Source organism: Pseudophryne corroboree, chromosome 1, assembly GCF_028390025.1.
Source record: "Pseudophryne corroboree isolate aPseCor3 chromosome 1, aPseCor3.hap2, whole genome shotgun sequence".
In the NCBI taxonomy this organism is placed as follows: domain Eukaryota; kingdom Metazoa; phylum Chordata; class Amphibia; order Anura; family Myobatrachidae; genus Pseudophryne; species Pseudophryne corroboree.
In genome coordinates, this window is record NC_086444.1 from 181,952,716 (window position 1) to 181,970,521 (window position 17,806).

Below are 17,806 nucleotides of genomic sequence, written 5' to 3' on the forward strand. Positions count from 1 at the left end.
AAGAAGTGTCTGCGTCCCGGAGGGAGGACCCTGCACTGGAGCTGCCCGTGTCCTTGCCTGCAACGCCTGTCTGCAGAGAGAAGACCCGGAAGGACTGGACCAGAGGAAGGACCGGAGGATCTGAACCTCGTGGCTGACTGGCATTCCGTGGAGGAAGGAGCGGAAGACCAGGACGGCACAGGCGCGGTGGAAGACAACCCTGGGAGTAGACCTCGTGAAGGACCCTAGGATGGTAGACAGAGATGACAGTGCGAACCGGAGCCTGCAGAAGGAGACAAGGCTCCGGAGCACCACTGACCACAAGACAAGGGCGCATCCCTGGTGCGGTGCTCTGCATCCCAGGTGGTGCTGAAGAAGTGGAGTGCCGGAGGTGGCAGAAGCGCCGTAACGGTGGCGAGCAATCTGAACCCTTCCGCTGCCACATTCTGCCCCTCATTCTGCCCTTCTGCTGCAAGGCTCTGCACTTGGCCATCAGTTAGAAAAGGGGGTAGGCTCCCCTCATTGTTAGAGTGCCCCGTAAGATAGTTTAACGAGGGGTGGTTTCCTCTCATTTGTACAGTGCCTCTGCTTCACCCTTTAACCCCTTCCGCTGCACTACTCAGCTTTTTTTGTGAACATTGAATAGGGGGTAGGATCCCCATGGCTTTTGTGCCCTATCAGAAGTATTAAGGGGATAGGCTCCCCTCACTACATTGCCCCATATAGTTGCTATAGGGGTAGGGGTCCCTCAATTCAGGAGCCCCATCAGTATTTTAATTCGGGAAAAGCTGCACTGGGTGAATTCCCTTTTGGGAAAAGGAAAGAGAAAATTGGGCTATAGATCCCTGACCCCAGGGACCGATGCATTATTAACTGTATAATGTAATGTGTTGTGTTCAACGCTTATTGTGTTGCTGTAAATGCATGCAATGTTGTGTTCACGTTATACTTGGAAGTCAGTACAGTTCACTCATGTGGTTGTGACCCCTAAGTGTGAAATGTGTTAGTGCAAATGGAGTAAGGTATATCCAGTGCTTCTTTCAGTGTCAATGGTGGTTTTATCTTATGTGAATGCTGCCGGCAAAAGCGTATTGTAAGGTTGTTAGCCCGCTTCATGTACCTGTGTGTGATGTTCCTACAAGGGCGGGTTATTATTGACTGGTTATGCAAGCTCCGCCCAGCAGTGCCTGTTAAAGATATTATACCTGTGTGCTTTTAACTTCAAAGGCGGGATATTATTGACTGTCATGCAAGCTCTGCCCAGCAGTGCCGGTTAAAGTTATTATACCGGTGAGCTCATTTCTACAAAGGTGGTTTATTATTTACTGTGTTATGCAAGCTCCGCCCAGCAGTGTCTGTTGAAGCTATTATACCTGCCTATCGTTATTGCTGGTTAGAGACTGTGCTATTAGAAAGACATTGCCAGCTTGCTTACCTGTTCCCGCAACTCACCTGCCTATTGCTATTGCTGGTTATATGAGATTGTGCTATTGATAAGATAACGCCAGCTTGCTTACCTGTTTCTGCAACTCACCTGCCTATTGTTATTGGTGGTTATACGAGACTGTGCTATTGGAAAGTCAACGCCAGCTTACTTACCTGTTCCTGCAACTTACCTGCCATTATTACTGGTAATACGAGACTGTGCCATTTAAAGACAACGCCAGCTTATACCCAAGTTGCCTTTCCTCTTGTGTATGTAAACATAAGTTCTTTGTTCATAATTTTCATACTCTGTCGATGTCACCTTTATGATTGTAATTGCTTTAGTGTGTTACAATAAAATTGTGTTGTACCTGCTGCAGGTCATTCTGTGTCTGCTCAAGAAAGGGGAGTTTACACTTGCCTCTCTGTCACGGTGTGCTGATTATGACGAAATTCCTGAAGATTGTCGGCGCAGTTGGAGCACTGCACACCTTTGGACCTGGGTGTTACACCATTTTAAAACTATCAAGCCACAGATAATCGCCACCTTTAACAGCTCGATGAGGCTCTCTGACCTCAATTTTTTTTAACCTAATTAAGTCTAGTACTAGGGAATGCACATACAATACATAGTACAAACCATGAGCAAACTTAGTGTTGTCCGAGTAACTCTTTTTGCATTCACATTTCTAGACTTTGTAACCTGGCAATCCCTTCTCCGATATCTCCCTGTCTAAACTGCACATTGTTGGATTCAGCACTTGGCACAACACATATTGACAGATGCTGTCCACTCTGAAAGATCAGGCTGCTTTTGTGCCCGGGCACCTGTAGTGACTGCACACGTGGTTAGATGTGGTCATCAGCCCTCTACATTTTCCCCCTCCTCAACAGACATTGGGGTATATGCAATTGCGGTCGAATTCCCGAAATTGTCGAATTTCGGGTAATTTTCGACCAAAAAAAAAAAATCGCCTATGCAATTCAGTGCTTTCCGACCAAAAAACGGACTTTCAAAATTCGACTTTTTGAAATTCGAATTTTTGCAAATTCGAATCTTTGCAAATTTGACTTTTCTGCAATGATACAAGTGCTGCAATTCGACCAAAGCATATTCAATTCAAGTTTGGAAATTCGACAGCAGGGCTTTTAGACAGCAAATTCGTCATTTTCAATCTGCCACACTTTGGAGGGTGAAAACAAATAAAAAAATTTTAAACATGTTTTTTTTTTGTGTTTTTTTTTTTTCTGGGAATAGAAGATCTATTTATATTAGAAGGGATTAGGTACTTTTTTTTTTTTTTTTTTTTGGAGGCACAAATATTATTTATATATTTTTTTAAAATATTATTATTTTTTTTTTTTTTTAATGCTGGAACGGTAAAATCATAAAAAAAAATGGCGTGGGGTCCCCCCTCCAAAGCATAACCAGCCTCGGGCTCTTCGAGCTGGTCCTGGTTCTAAAAATGCGGGGGGAAAATTGACAGGGGATCCCCCGTATTTTTAAAACCAGCACCGGGCTCTGCGCCTGGTGCCAAAAATACGGGGGACAAAAAGAGTAGGGGTCCCCCGTATTTTTAACACCAGCATCGGGCTCCACTAGCTGGACAGATAATGCCACAGCCGGGGGTCACTTTTATGCCGTGCCCTGCGGCCGTAGCATTAAATATCCAACTAGTCACCCCTGGCCGGGGTACCCCTTCAATCAAGGGGTCCCCCCCCCAGCCACCCAAGGGCCAGGGGTGAAGCCCGAGGCTGTCCCCCCCCCCATCCAATGGGCTGCGGATGGGGGGGCTGATAGCCTTTGTGAAAATTAAAAGATATTGTTTTTTTCCAGTAGTACTACAAGTCCCAGCAAGCCTCCCCCGCAAGCTGGTACTTGGAGAACCACAAGTACCAGCATGCGGGAGAAAAACGGGCCCGCTGGTACCTGTAGTACTACTGGGAAAAAAATACCCAAATAAAAACAGGACACACACACCGTCGACAGTAAAACTTTATTTCATACGTCGACACACACATACTTACCTATGTTCACACGCCGACATCGGTCCTCTTCTCCATGTAGAATCCACGGATACCTGAAAAGAAAAGTTCAATATACTCACCTCAGCCATGGTCCAGAGATAAATCCACGTACTTGGCAAAAAAACAAAGCGAACACCCGCTCCATGCCGGACTGAAAGGGGTCCCATGCTGACACATGGGACACCTTTCCACGAATGAGACCTGTCAGTGACAGCTGTCACAGACAGGTCTCTAAGCCAATCAGGAAGCGCAACTTCGTTGCGCTCACCTGATTGGCTGAGCGCTGTCTGCACTGTGACAGCGCATCGCACAGCTCCCTCCATTATATTCAATGGTGGGAACTTAGCGGCTAGCGGTAAGGTCACCCGCCGGTCAGCGGCTGACCGGCGGGTGACCCCACCGCTACCCGCAAAGTTCCCACCATTGAAAGTAATGGAGCGGCTTTGCGAGGCGCTGTCACAGTACAGACAGCGCTCAGCCAATCAGGTGAGCGCCACGGCAGTAGCGCTTCCTGATTGGCTGAAGGGACATCAGTGACAGGAGTCACGTGATGTCCCGGCATTCGGGAGAAAGGGGTCTGATGTGAAAACATTGGACCCCTTTCTAGTCCGGTATGGAGCGGGTGTGCGTTTTCTTATTTTAAACAAGTACGTGGATTTATCTCTCTGGACGCTGGAAGGTGAGTATCATTTTTTCACAGGTACCCTCGGATCGACGGAGACCGTGGCAGTCGGCGTGTCAACATAGGTAAGTATGTGTGTGTTGGTAGTGTGTAATAAAGTTTTACTGTCAAGGTGTCTGTGTCCTGTTTTTATTTGGGTATTTTTTCCCCAGTAGTACTACAGGTACCAGCGGGCCCGTTTTTCTCCCGCATGCTGGTACTTGTGGTTCTCCAAGTACCAGCTTGCGGGGGAGGCTTGCTGGGACTTGTAGTACTAATGGAAAAAACAATATCTTTCTATTATCACAAAAGGCTATCAGCCCTCCCATCCGCAGCCCATTGGATGGGGGGGGACAGCCTCGGGCTTCACCCCTGGCCCTTGGGTGGCTGGGGGGGGACCCCTTGATTGTAGGGGTCCCCACTCCCCCAGGGTACCCCGGCCAGGGGTGACTAGTTGGATATTTAATGCCACGGCCGCAGGGCACGGCATAAAAGTGACCCCCGGCTGTGGCATTATCTGTCCAGCTAGTGGAGCCCGATGCTGGTGTTAAAAATACGGGGGACCCCTACTCTTTTTGTCCCCCGTATTTTTGGCACCAGCACCAGGCGCAGAGCCCGGTGCTGGTTTTAAAAATACGGGGGATCCCTGGCCAATTTTTCCCCTGCATTTTTAGAACCAGGACCAGCTCGAAGAGCCCGAGGCTGGTTATGCTTTGGAGGGGGGACCCCACGCCATTTTTTTTTTCCGGGTTTTTCACGTTTTTCCCGTTTTTTTAAAATCGCGGCAAAATCCGCCAAATCGGCCGATTTTCGCCCGCGATTCTGGCGAATCCGTTTTTCATTGAATATGGTGAATTCCGGAAGCCACCTTCCGGAATTCACCTGGCGAATTTGGTCGAATTAAAAAACGGCAATAATTGCCGCGAATTCGACCGCAATTGCATATACCCCATTATATGCAGACAAATAGATCTAAAATGGCCTACTGATGATCAAAATTGCAATGTGTATGGGCAACTCCCCAGGACCAAGGCACCTGTCTAATCAGATGTTGTCTTGCCTTCCATATTGGTTCACTATATATGTAAATGGAATTTGGAGAATTTATAACAGCAATTAAGTACTGTACCTGGTGCGAAAGTCAAAGCACAGGGAATTATGTTGTTGAGTATATTTTGTCTTTAATTTACATTTGAGAGACTGTTAGGATAATATGGGTAGAATGTGCCACTCTACATACTTTCTCATTATAAAAATATCTTCTCTCTGGATCCCAATATACACCCATCAGCCATAAGATTAAACCACCTGCTTACTCGAAGGTTTCAGGTGCTCTTACCCATTCGCCTGGACAGATCACTGTACTATCTTTGTTCAGTTTCATGTTGTAGAGTTGCCTATGCACCAGGCTAACAGGCATTCAGGCAACTTTCTCCTCCTTAGATGGTCAGGATCTATCTAAGTCTATTTTTCTCTAAATGAATCCACTGAAATTACTCCCTTGGTTCTCTGGGTGGCTCATAAAGCCATCAGGGGCACACTAATTAGTATTGCCTGTGCCCAGCGCAAATAGGGAAGGTACTTACTGAGTATTTGAAATCTCAGCTCCACTTGCTAAGTTTTCAATACCAAGGCTCGCTTTGCACTAATCATGTCAGAAAACTCTTAGCTGTGCCTCTCTCAGCAGCAATTCTGTCATTGACATCAGCACTCCTGCTTCCCAATTTTGCCCATGTGAAACTCGCAGCTCTTATGGCGTTGACCTTTCTACTCTCTCCCCTTTTTTCCTCCCTTCCTGGCTGTCCCCCTCCCCTCCCTTATTCTATAAATAAAAATGTACTGTTGGCCATTTCCTGTTTGCATTGCTTTTTGAACATTATGCTGTTTGCGCTAATGTTCTTGTATCACATCTCTCTTTTAATGCATTCAATAAATTCTTTAAAACAAAACACCTGCTTTATATTGTGTAGGTCCCCCTCGTGCTGCTACAACAGCTCTTACCCATTGAGGCATGGACTCCACAAGACCTCTGAAGGTGTCCTGTGGAATCTGGCACCAAGGCGTTAGCAGAAGATCCTATACAAGTCCTGTAAGTTGCGAGATGGTGACACCATAGCTCAGACTTGTTTTTCTGGTGAACCCCACAGATGCTTGATCGGATTGAGATCTGGGGAATTTGGATTCCAAATCAACCCCTTGAACTCTTTGTTATGTCCCTCAAACCATTCCTGAACATTTTTTGCAGGGTGGCAGACTGCATTATCCTGCTTAAAGAGGCCCCTGCCATCAGGAAATACAGTTGCCATGAAGGGCTATACTTGGTCTGCAACAATGTTTAGGAAGGTGGTCAAAAGTAGAAATCACATGAATGCCAGTACCCAAGCTTTCCCAGCAGAACATTGGCCAGAGCATCACACAGCCTCTGCTAGCTTGCCTTCTTTTCATAGAGCACACTCTTGCCATCTCTATGAAATTCTATGTTTCTATATTTTCCCAAGGTAAACCATGTGTGCGCACCCGGCAGATCACATAATGTAAAATAAAACATGATTCATCAGACCAGGCCACTTTCTTCCATTGCTCCTTGGTCCAGTTCTGATGCTCACTTGCCCATTGTAGGCGCTTTCAGTGGTGGACAGAGATTGGCATGGCCACTGTGACCAGTTTGCGCCTACACAGCAAACTGCGATGCACTGTGTGTTCTCACACCTTTCTATCATTGCATTTCATTTTTAAGCAATTTGTGCTGTGGGATAGGACCAGACAGGCTAGTCTTCGCTCCCCACACTCATCAATGAGCCTTGGGCATCTATGACCCTGTCACAGGTTCACTGGTTGTCCTTCCTTAGACCAGTATTGGTAGATACTAACCACTGCAAACTGAGAATATTTTGGAGATGCTCGGAACCAGGCTTGCTATCACAATTTGGTCCTTGTCAAAGTCACTCAGATCCTTAAGCTTGCCCATTTTTCCTGCTTCCAACCCATCAACTTGAAGAACGGAGTGTTCACTTGCTGCTTAATATATCCCTTGACAGGTGCCATTGTAACAAGATAATCAATGTTATTCACTTCACCTGCTAGTGGTTTTAATGTTATGACTGATCGGTGTGTGTTATGCTATAGCAAAGAGTTTGTGTGCCATGGTAAACATTACACATGAGTTGATTTAATAAAAGACTGACCTAAAACAAGCAACATTTATTTTGTCTATATCCCAGTAGACACATGTTCCCATATAAACAAGTTTAGTTAGTTTTATAATCCTGCACATTTTATGCCTAACCAACAACCAAAGCCTAGAACCCATAAGACAAATGAAACAAAGATAATGTTGCCGTTGGAAAGAGAGGGAATTTCTAATCCAGGGTCTTATTTTAATAGCAGTATGTTTCACTGAAAATCACACTCTTTATCATTTAGATGTCACCACCTATCCACATCTATACAGTGATTTCATTTGTTTACACTGATTATATTCTATAACATTTTAAATGAGAAGCGTTAGAACAATTAAGTCCAGGGAGAATGGATGATGTCTACACCCCTATAGAGAGAGGTGACATCCCAATATGATGAGACTACAAAGAAACATGACACACACTTAGAGATGGAATCCTTTATAAGAGTGGAGAGAATTTTCAGGATGTGTGAACAGTGGATTGTCACAAAATAATATGCCATATAAATGTTATTAATAGTATACTAGTTGTCACTCTGCACTACAAGTGCATGTTTAGTTAGCCTGAAATTTATATCTTTACATATGACATTAAAAAAATATATTGGAATTAGTCTTTAAGGTAGGGGTGGGCAACATGCGGCCCGCGGACCGATCCTGCCTGGCCCGCTGTGCCCCACCAGAGTGCAATGACAAGAGGCCCGACAGGCCGCTTGTCATTGCACTGCTCGCAGACGCGGCGCCGCTGAGGAAATCCCGGTCACGTCACATGGTCAGCTGACCGGGATCTCCTCTATCTCATGCGCTGGGCGTCACGGGGGGCGGCGCTGGGCGGGCACTGCAGAGTGGGACTCGGAGCAGAACGAAGCGGCCAGTGGGGAGCAGAAGCGGAGGCCAGTGGCGAGAAGAAACGGCGGCCAGCGGGGAGAAGCAGCATCAGCAGCAGCGCCGATCATCACTGACAGTGGGTATCGTCACTGACAAATAGGTAAACCCCCTGGATAAAGCTAAAGCTGCCCTATAAGTTATGGGGAGGGGAGTTAAAAACGGTTGTATGGGTTTAGGGGAGTGTGTGGGGGGGGAGGAGGGTAAGGACTGCTATATAGGTTTAGGGGAGGGTGGGGAAAGGGGGGTAGGGACTGTCTGCCGTAATGTGTAAAAACGGGGCCCCTGTCTGCCGTAATGTGTAAAAACGGGGGCGCTGTCTGCCGTAATGTGTAAAAACGGGGGCGCTGTCTGCCGTAATGTATAAAAACGGGGGCGCTGTCTGCCGTAATTATAAAAACGGGGGCGGTCTGCCGTAATGTGTAAAAACGGGGGCGCTGTCTGCCGTAATGTGTAAAAACGGGGGCGCTGTCTGCCGTAATGTATAAAAACGGGGGCGCTGTCTGCCGTAATTATAAAAACGGGGGCGGTCTGCCGTAATGTGTAAAAACGGGGAGTGCTGTCTGCCGTAATGTGTAAAAACGGGGGCACTGTCTGCCGTAATGTGTAAAAACGGGGGCGATGTCTGCCGTAATGTGTAAAAAGGGGATGCTGTCTGCCGTAATGTGTAAAAACGGGGGCGCTTGCTGCCCTAATGTGTAAAAACGGGGGTGCTGTCTGCCGTAATGTGTAAAAACGGGGGCGCTGTCTGCCGTAATGTATAAAAACGGGGACGCTGTCTGCCGTAATGTATAAAAGCGGGGGCGCGCGCTGTCTGCCGTAATGTATAAAAGCGGGGGCGCTGTCTGCCGTAATGTATAAAAGCGGGGGCGCTGTCTGCCGTAATTATAAAAAATAAGAATTTACTCACCGGTAATTCTGTTTCTCGTAGTCCGTAGTGGATGCTGGGAACTCCGTAAGGACCATGGGGAATAGCGGGCTCCGAAGGAGGCTGGGCACTCTAGAAAGATCTTAGACTACCTGGTGTGCACTGGCTCCTCCCACTATGACCCTCCTCCAAGCCTCAGTTAGGTACTGTGCCCGGACGAGCGTACACAATAAGGAAGGATTTTGAATCCCGGGTAAGACTCATACCAGCCACACCAATCACACCGAACAACTCGTGATATGAAACACAGTTAACAGTATGAAACGATAGAGCCTCTCAACAGATGGCTCAACAATAACCCGATTAGTTAACAATAACTATGTACAAGTATTGCAGATAGACCGCACTTGGGATGGGCGCCCAGCATCCACTACGGACTACGAGAAACAGAATTACCGGTGAGTAAATTCTTATTTTCTCTAACGTCCTAGTGGATGCTGGGAACTCCGTAAGGACCATGGGGATTATACCAAAGCTCCCAAACGGGCGGGAGAGTGCGGATGACTCTGCAGCACCGAATGAGAGAACTCCAGGTCCTCCTCAGCCAGGGTATCAAATTTATAGAATTTTGCAAACGTGTTTGCCCCTGACCAAGTAGCTGCTCGGCAAAGTTGTAAAGCCGAGACCCCTCGGGCAGCCGCCCAAGATGAGCCCACCTTCCTTGTGGAATGGGCATTGACAGATTTAGGCTGTGGCAGGCCTGCCACAGTATGTGCAAGCTGAATTGTACTACAAATCCAACGAGCAATAGTCTGCTTAGAAGCAGGAGCACCCAGCTTGTTGGGTGCATATAGGATAAACAGCGAGTTAGATTTTCTGACTCCAGCCGTCCTGGAAACATATATTTTCAGGGCCCTGACAACGTCTAGCAACTTGGAGTCCTCCAAATCCTTAGTAGCCGCAGGCACCACAATAGGCTGGTTCAGGTGAAACGCTGACACCACCTTAGGGAGAAACTGGGGACGAGTCCTCAATTCTGCCCTATCCATATGAAAAATCAGATAAGGGCTTTTACATGATAAAGCCGCCAATTCTGACACTCGCCTGGCTGATGCCAGGGCCAATAACATGACCACTTTCCACGTGAGATATTTCAGATCCACGGTTTTTAGTGGCTCAAACCAATGTGATTTCAAGAAATTCAACATCACGTTGAGATCCCACGGTGCCACAGGAGGCACAAATGGGGGCTGAATATGCAGCACTCCTTTCACAAATGTCTGAACTTCAGGTACTGAAGCTAGTTCCTTTTGAAAGAAAATCGACAGAGCCGAGATCTGTACTTTAATGGAGCCTAGTTTTAGGCCCATATTCACTCCTGCTTGCAGGAAATGCAGAAATCGACCCAGTTGAAATTCCTCTGTTGGGGCCTTTTTGGCCTCGCACCATGCAACATATTTCCGCCATATGCGGTGATAATGTTTTGCCGTAACATCTTTCCTGGCTTTAATAAGCGTAGGAATGACTTCCTCCGGAATGCCCTTTTCCTTCAGGATCCGGCGTTCAACCGCCATGCCGTCAAACGCAGCCGCGGTAAGTCTTGGAACAGACAGGGGCCCTGCTGTAGCAGGTCCTGTCTGAGCGGCAGGGACCAAGGGTCCTCTGAGATCATCTCTTGAAGTTCCGGGTACCACGCTCTTCTTGGCCAATCCGGAACCACGAGAATTGTGTTTACTCCTCGATTTCTTATTATTCTCAGTACCTTTGGTATGAGAGGTAGAGGAGGGAACACATACACTGACCGGTACACCCACGGTGTCACTAGGGCGTCCACCGCTATCGCCTGAGGGTCTCTTGACCTGGCGCAATACTTCTCTAGTTTTTTGTTTATGCGGGACGCCATCATGTCCACCTGTGGACGACCCCATTGATTTACAATCAATTGGAAGTCTTCTGGATGAAGTCCCCACTCTCCCGGGTGGAGGTCGTGCCTGCTGAGAAAGTCTGCTTCCCAGTTGTCCACTCCCGGGATGAACACTGCTGACAGTGCTAGTACATGATTCTCCGCCCATCGGAGAATTTTTGTGGCTTCTGCCATCGCCGTCCTGCTTCTTGTGCCGTCCTGTCGATTCACATGGGCGACTGCCGTGATGTTGTCTGACTGGATCAGCACCGGCTGGTGTAGGAGCAGGGATTTTGCTTGACTTAGGGCATTGTAAATGGCCCTTAGTTCCAGAATATTTATGTGAAGGGCAGTCTCCTGACTTGACCATAGTCCCTGGAAATTTCTTCCCTTTGTGACTGCCCCCCAGCCTCGTAGGCTGGCATCCGTGGTCACCAGGACCCAGTCCTGTATGCCGAATCTGCGGCCCTCCAGAAGATGAGCACTGTTCAGCCACCACAGAAGAGACACCCTGGTTCGTGGAGACAGGGTTATTAAACGATGCATCTGAAGATGCGATCCGGACCACTTGTCCAACAGGTTCCACTGAAAGATTCTGGCATGGAACCTGCCGAATGGAATTGCTTCGTAAGAAGCTACCATCTTTCCCAGGACCCGCGTGCAGTGATGCACCGATACCTGTTTTGGTTTTAGGAGGTCTCTGACTAGAGAAGACAACTCCCTGGCTTTCTCCTCCGGGAGAAACACTTTTTTCTGGGCCGTGTCCAGAATCATTCCCAGGAACATTAGACGTGTCGTGGGGACCAGCTGTGACTTTGGGATATTCAGAATCCAACCGTGCTGGCTCAGCACTTCCTGAGATAGTGCTACTCCCACTAACAACTGTTCCTTGGATCGTGCCTTTATTAGGAGATCGTCCAAGTATGGGATAATTAAAACTCCCTTTTTTCGAAGGAGTATCATCATTTCCGCCATAACCTTGGTAAATACCCTCGGTGCCGTGGAGAGTCCAAACGGCAGCGTCTGGAATTGGTAATGGCAATCCTGTACCACAAATCTGAGGTACTCCTGGTGAGAATTGTAAATGGGGACATGCAGGTAAGCATCCTTGATGTCCAGGGATACCATGTAATCCCCCTCGTCCAGGCTTGCAATAACCGCCCTGAGCGATTCCATCTTGAACTTGAATTTTTTTATGTATGTGTTCAAGGACTTCAAATTTAAAATGGGTCTCACCGAACCGTCCGGTTTCGGTACCACAAATAGTGTGGAATAGTAACCCCGGCCTTGTTGAAGTAGGGGTACCTTGATTATCACCTGCTGGGAATACAGCTTGTGAATTGCCGCTAGCACTGCCTCCCTGTCTGAGGGAGCAATCGGCAAGGCGGATTTTAGGAAACGGCGGGGTGGAATCGCCTCGAATTCCAGCCTGTATCCCTGAGATACTATTTGAAGGATCCAGGGATCCACCTGTGAGCGAACCCACTGATCGCTGAAATTCCTGAGGCGGGCCCCCACCGTACCTGGCTCCGCTTGTGAAGCCCCACCGTCATGCGGCGGACTTGGAAGAGGAAGCGGTGGAGGACTTTTGTTCCTGGGAACCTGCTGTTTGCTGCAGCCTTTTTCCCCTGCCTCTGCCTCTTGACAGAAAAGACCCTCCTTTTCCCCGCTTGTTTTTCTGGGATCGAAAGGACTGAACCTGATAAAATGGCGCCTTCTTAGGCTGTGAGGGGACATGGGGTAAAAATGCTGACTTCCCAGACGTTGCTGTGGAAACTAGGTCGGAGAGACCATCCCCAAATAATTCCTCCCCTTTATAAGGCAAAACTTCCATGTGCCTTTTGGAATCTGCATCTCCAGTCCACTGGCGAGTCCATAAGCATCTCCTAGCAGAGATAGATAGTGCACTAACTTTAGATGCCAGCCGGCAGATTTCCCTCTGTGCATCTCTCATGTATAAGACTGAGTCTTTTATATGGTCAATTGTTAACAGGATCGTGTCTCTGTCTAGTGTGTCAATATTTTCTGACAGGTTATCTGACCATGCAGCGGCAGCACTGCACATCCAAGCTGACGCAATTGCTGGTCTGAGTATAATGCCTGAGTGTGTATATACAGACTTCAGGATCGCCTCCTGCCTTCTATCAGCAGGTTCCTTAAGGGCGGCCGTATCCTGGGACGGTAGTGCCACCTTTTTTGACAAACGTGTGAGCGCTTTATCCACCCTCGGGGGTGTTTCCCAACGTAACCTATCCTCTGGCGGGAAAAGGAACGCCATTAGTAATTTCTTAGGAATCACCAATTTCTTATCAGGGGAAGCCCACGCTTCTTCACACACTTCATTTAATTCATCTGACGGGGGAAAAACTACAGGTAGTTTTTTCTCCCCAAACATAATACCCTTTTTTGTGGTACCTGGATGTAAATCAGAAATATTTAACACCTCTTTCATTGCCTCAATCATGCAGCGAATGGCCTTAACGGGCATTAAATTTGACTCATCGTCGTCGACACTGGCGTCAGTATCCGTGTCGACATCTACTTGTGCCACCTGAGATAACGGGCGTTTTAGAGCCCCTGATGACTTTTGAGACCCTTGGACAGGCACGAGCTGAAGACTCGGCTGTCCCACAGTCGGCATGTCGTCAAATTTTTTATGTAAGGAGTCTATACGTGCACTCATTTCTTGCCATAATACCATCCACTCAGGTGTCTGCCCCGCAGGGGGTGACATCTCTGCTAAAGGCATCTGCTCCCCCTCCACATCATTATCCTCCTCAAACATGTCGACACAGCCGTACCGACACACTCCACACACACAGGGAATGCTCAAATAGAGGACAGGACCCACAAAAGCCCTTTGGGGGGACAGAGTAAGAGTATGCCAGCACACACCAGAGCGCTATATATATATATACAGGGACTAACTGAGTTATGTCCCTAATAGCTGCTTATACTGTATACAGTGCCAATTTAGTGCCCCCCCTCTCTTTTCCCTCTTACTGTACTGTAGAAATGCAGGGAAGAGCCAGGGAGCTTCCTTCCAGCCGAGCTGTGAGGGAAAAATGGCGCCAGTGTGCTGAGGAGATAGGCTCCGCCCCTTTTTCGCGGCCTATTCTCCCGCTTTTTTTGGGATTCTGGCAGGGGTATTTACCTCATATATAGGCCCAGGGGCTATATATTGAGGTATTTTAGCCAGCCAAGGTGTTTTTATTGCTGCCTCAGGGCGTCCCCCCCCAGCGCCCTGCACCCTCAGTGACCGGAGTGTGAAGTGTGTATGAGGAGCAATGGCGCACAGCTGCAGTGCTGTGCGCTACCTTGGTGAAGACAGGATGTCTTCATGCCGCCGATTTTCCGGACCATCTTCCTGCTTCTGGCTCTGTAAGGGGGACGGCGGCGCAGCTCCGGGACCGAACATCAAGGCTGGGCCTGCGGTCGATCCCTCTGGAGCTAATGGTGTCAAGTAGCCTAAGAAGCCCAATCCGGCTGCAAGCAGGCGAGTTCGCTTCTTCTCCCCTTAGTCCCTCGCTGCAGTGAGCCTGTTGCCAGCAGGTCTCACTGAAAAAAACAAATTCTAAGACTATAACTTTCTAAGAGCTCAGGAGAGCCCCTAGTGTGCATCCAACCTCGGCCGGGCACGAAATCTAACTGAGGCTTGGAGGAGGGTCATAGTGGGAGGAGCCAGTGCACACCAGGTAGTCTAAGATCTTTCTAGAGTGCCCAGCCTCCTTCGGAGCCCGCTATTCCCCATGGTCCTTACGGAGTTCCCAGCATCCACTAGGACGTTAGAGAAATGGGGGTGCTGTCTGTCGTAATCTGTAAAAAGGGGACGCTGTCTGTCGTAATGTGTAAAAAGGGGGACACTGTCTGCCATAATGTGTAAAAAGGGCACGCTGTCTGCCGTAATGTGTAAAAAGGGATCTCTTTTTGAGTATTTTGTGTGTGGCCCTCGAATATTCGCTGGAAGTGTTAAGCGGCCCCCCAGCTGAAATAATTGCCCACCCCTGCTTTAAGGGTATTACTAAAAACCTAACAAATAACATGCAGGTATTTTCTCTATCTACAGAAACACACTATTAAAGATATTGGGGCTTATGTAATAGTCTGCAATCTCAAATCAAGTCTGCCTGTATTTTTAAAGCAGCAATCATTTAAAATGCAAAACCACATTGGTTTTGCCTTTTAAATAAATGCTGTCTTTAAAAAAAAAAAAAAACCTCTTAAAAAAGCCTATATATTAATTATAGCTCACCTATACTCTCCACACTAATGCACCATCACAACTGAGAATCTCCACAATGAACTTCACCAACTCCTTTTGGTTACTTTAAACTGTTTCTCTTACAATTACACTGTACCTTCTCTCAAGAGCAGGGCCCTCCCTATCTTTTGGTGAATGCAGTTTCTTCCCCTTTTCATCCACCAGCTGTGGGTAAAAGACTGTAACACAACCCACCGTTTGAAACAAAATGTAGACACCGCTTTTGGTAAGAAAGCTGGATTGGTTCCTAGATCCACTTTATCCTTGTAGATGTTTATTTGATCCAATTCCTTTAACTCTTCCTTAAACAGACTATTGACCCACACTGGTGCAATAACAGTTCTGATGAAGATTCATAATTTCTGAAATGCCGATTATTTCCTGGATGTACCTTTTCTGTGAGGACCATGACCTGGACAAGGAGGCTTAAATCTTTGAGGACCCTATTGCATCTGGGAGGGTAACCTGGCTAGTGTCAGAGCATGGATGACCTTGACCTATATAACCACTGAAATGTGGTGATAAACTTTTATCTTTTCTGTAAATGTGAGTGTGATGTATAAATACATTTCTCCTGTTTTATAACAATATTGTACTATGGAGCTGATTCAGTAAGAATTGCAAATTCTGCAAAGTAACAGAATTTGCAATTCTTTGGATCGCATACTGGGGGCCGCCCATCGCAGGGCAAGGCCGCCGAGCATGCTATCCGCCCCCCTCCCACGCTAATGCACTGCAATTTCAGCGTAATCGCTAAAAATAGGCTAGCCTCCCACCAGCGCTGCCTGGCTGCACCTGCAGGAGGCCGAACGCCATTTTAGTGATCGCAGCGGCTGCATGTGATGTCACGTAGCCGCCCCAATCGCGCCATGCCCTCGTTTTTATGCCTCGCCCCCGCAACACTCTGCCTTGAGGGCGCATGCTCAAGATGGGTGCTGCGCATGCGCCCATGGGGCAATCATAAAAATTCCGGTTGGATCGTTTTTTGCAATCCAACCGGAAGTAGCCCCTATGTCCTCTGCTTGCATTTAAGATAAACAAATCTATTCTCTTTTGGAGTGGTTACCATTGGACCATTGAAAGTTAACAGAAGTGTTCACTACTAAGGGGAGTATTCAATAGCTGTCGGCTCCTTTCAGACGGAAAGGACCCGACAGCTCTCTATTAAATTCTATTTAAAGTCATATTGACATTGTTGGAAACGGGCTAAAACCTGTCGGGTTTGACCCCGCTCCTGACAATACATGTGGATCGGCGGCCGCGTGTATTCCAACAGTCTTCCGACAAGTCGGATTTCCCGACTTGTCGGAAGAAACGGCCCGACATTGAATAGGTCGGAACCCCTTCCGACCTCAATCAGTCGTCTTTCCGACAAGACGGCAGTTTCGGACTCTTATTGAATATACCCCTAAGAGGGAAAAGTGCAAAGAAGGAGAAGGAAGGATTTTCAAAGAATTTACATGAGAAGTAAGAACTCTATTTTTTGGACTGTCTAATTTTGGACATTTTTTTTTAACTGTTGTTGCACCAGTGTGGGTCAATGTTCTGCTTATATATCATTTGCTCTTGGGTTAATTATGAGGACTAAATTTTTGTCCCATAGGCTGCAATTTGACAGTTTAAATTTTGTATTCAGTGATATTTTGTTTAATTCTTCTGGCAGAAGTAACAGCCACCAAGAACACTACCTATGAGGTCATCCATATATCAGAGTTGCTGTAAAAGGTACATCCATCAGAACATGGGGGGGTCATTCCGAGTTAATCGCTTGCTGCGGATTTTCGCAGCGCAGCGATCAGGTGAAAAAACGGCATTTATGCGCATGCGTATGGCCCACAATGCACATGCGCGACGTACGGGTACAAAGCTCTTTGTGGTTGTGCTCAGGTTCTAACAAAGTTTTACTTCGCACTGATGGCCGCAAGAAGATTGACAGGAAGGGGGCGTTTCTGGGTGTCAACTGACCGTTTTCAGGGAGTGTTTGCAAAAATACAGGCGTGTCTGAAAAAACGCAGGCGTGGCTGGGCGGGTGTATGATGTCAAATCCGGACATGAATAGGCTGAAGTGATCGCAAGCGCTGAGTAGGTTCAGAGCTACTTAGAAACTGCACAAACTGTTTTTGCAGAGCTCGGCTGCACATGCGTTCGCACTTCTGCTAAACTAAAATACACTGCCCAATGGGCGGCGGCATAGGGTTTCCCCAGCTGCTAAAAACTGCTAGCGAGCGATCAACTCGGAATGACCCCCATCATGCATGATACGTAGATTCTACAATGCCACAGAGGACCTAATAAAGTGGTGAAATCTTTTTACTGCTTGGAAAGCAAACAAAATGATCAAATGTTGAGGCCATTTGGTCTCAAACAAATCACTTCGTAAGGCCACACTTGAAGTACAAAAATTAGTACTAAGTCTATCATGTACACAAATAACATATTGGGCGTTAAAGTCGGAAACTGCCATCTCTCCGACTGGACAGCAGTTCCGACTAGAATTGAATAGATCCCTTAGTCTCCAATAATTTAAACGTTAGTAGTAAATACAGCCTGTATTACCCAATTCACGATGAAGACATGATTCATATGGGATGCAGTTACTATACCGGCTGTCGGGA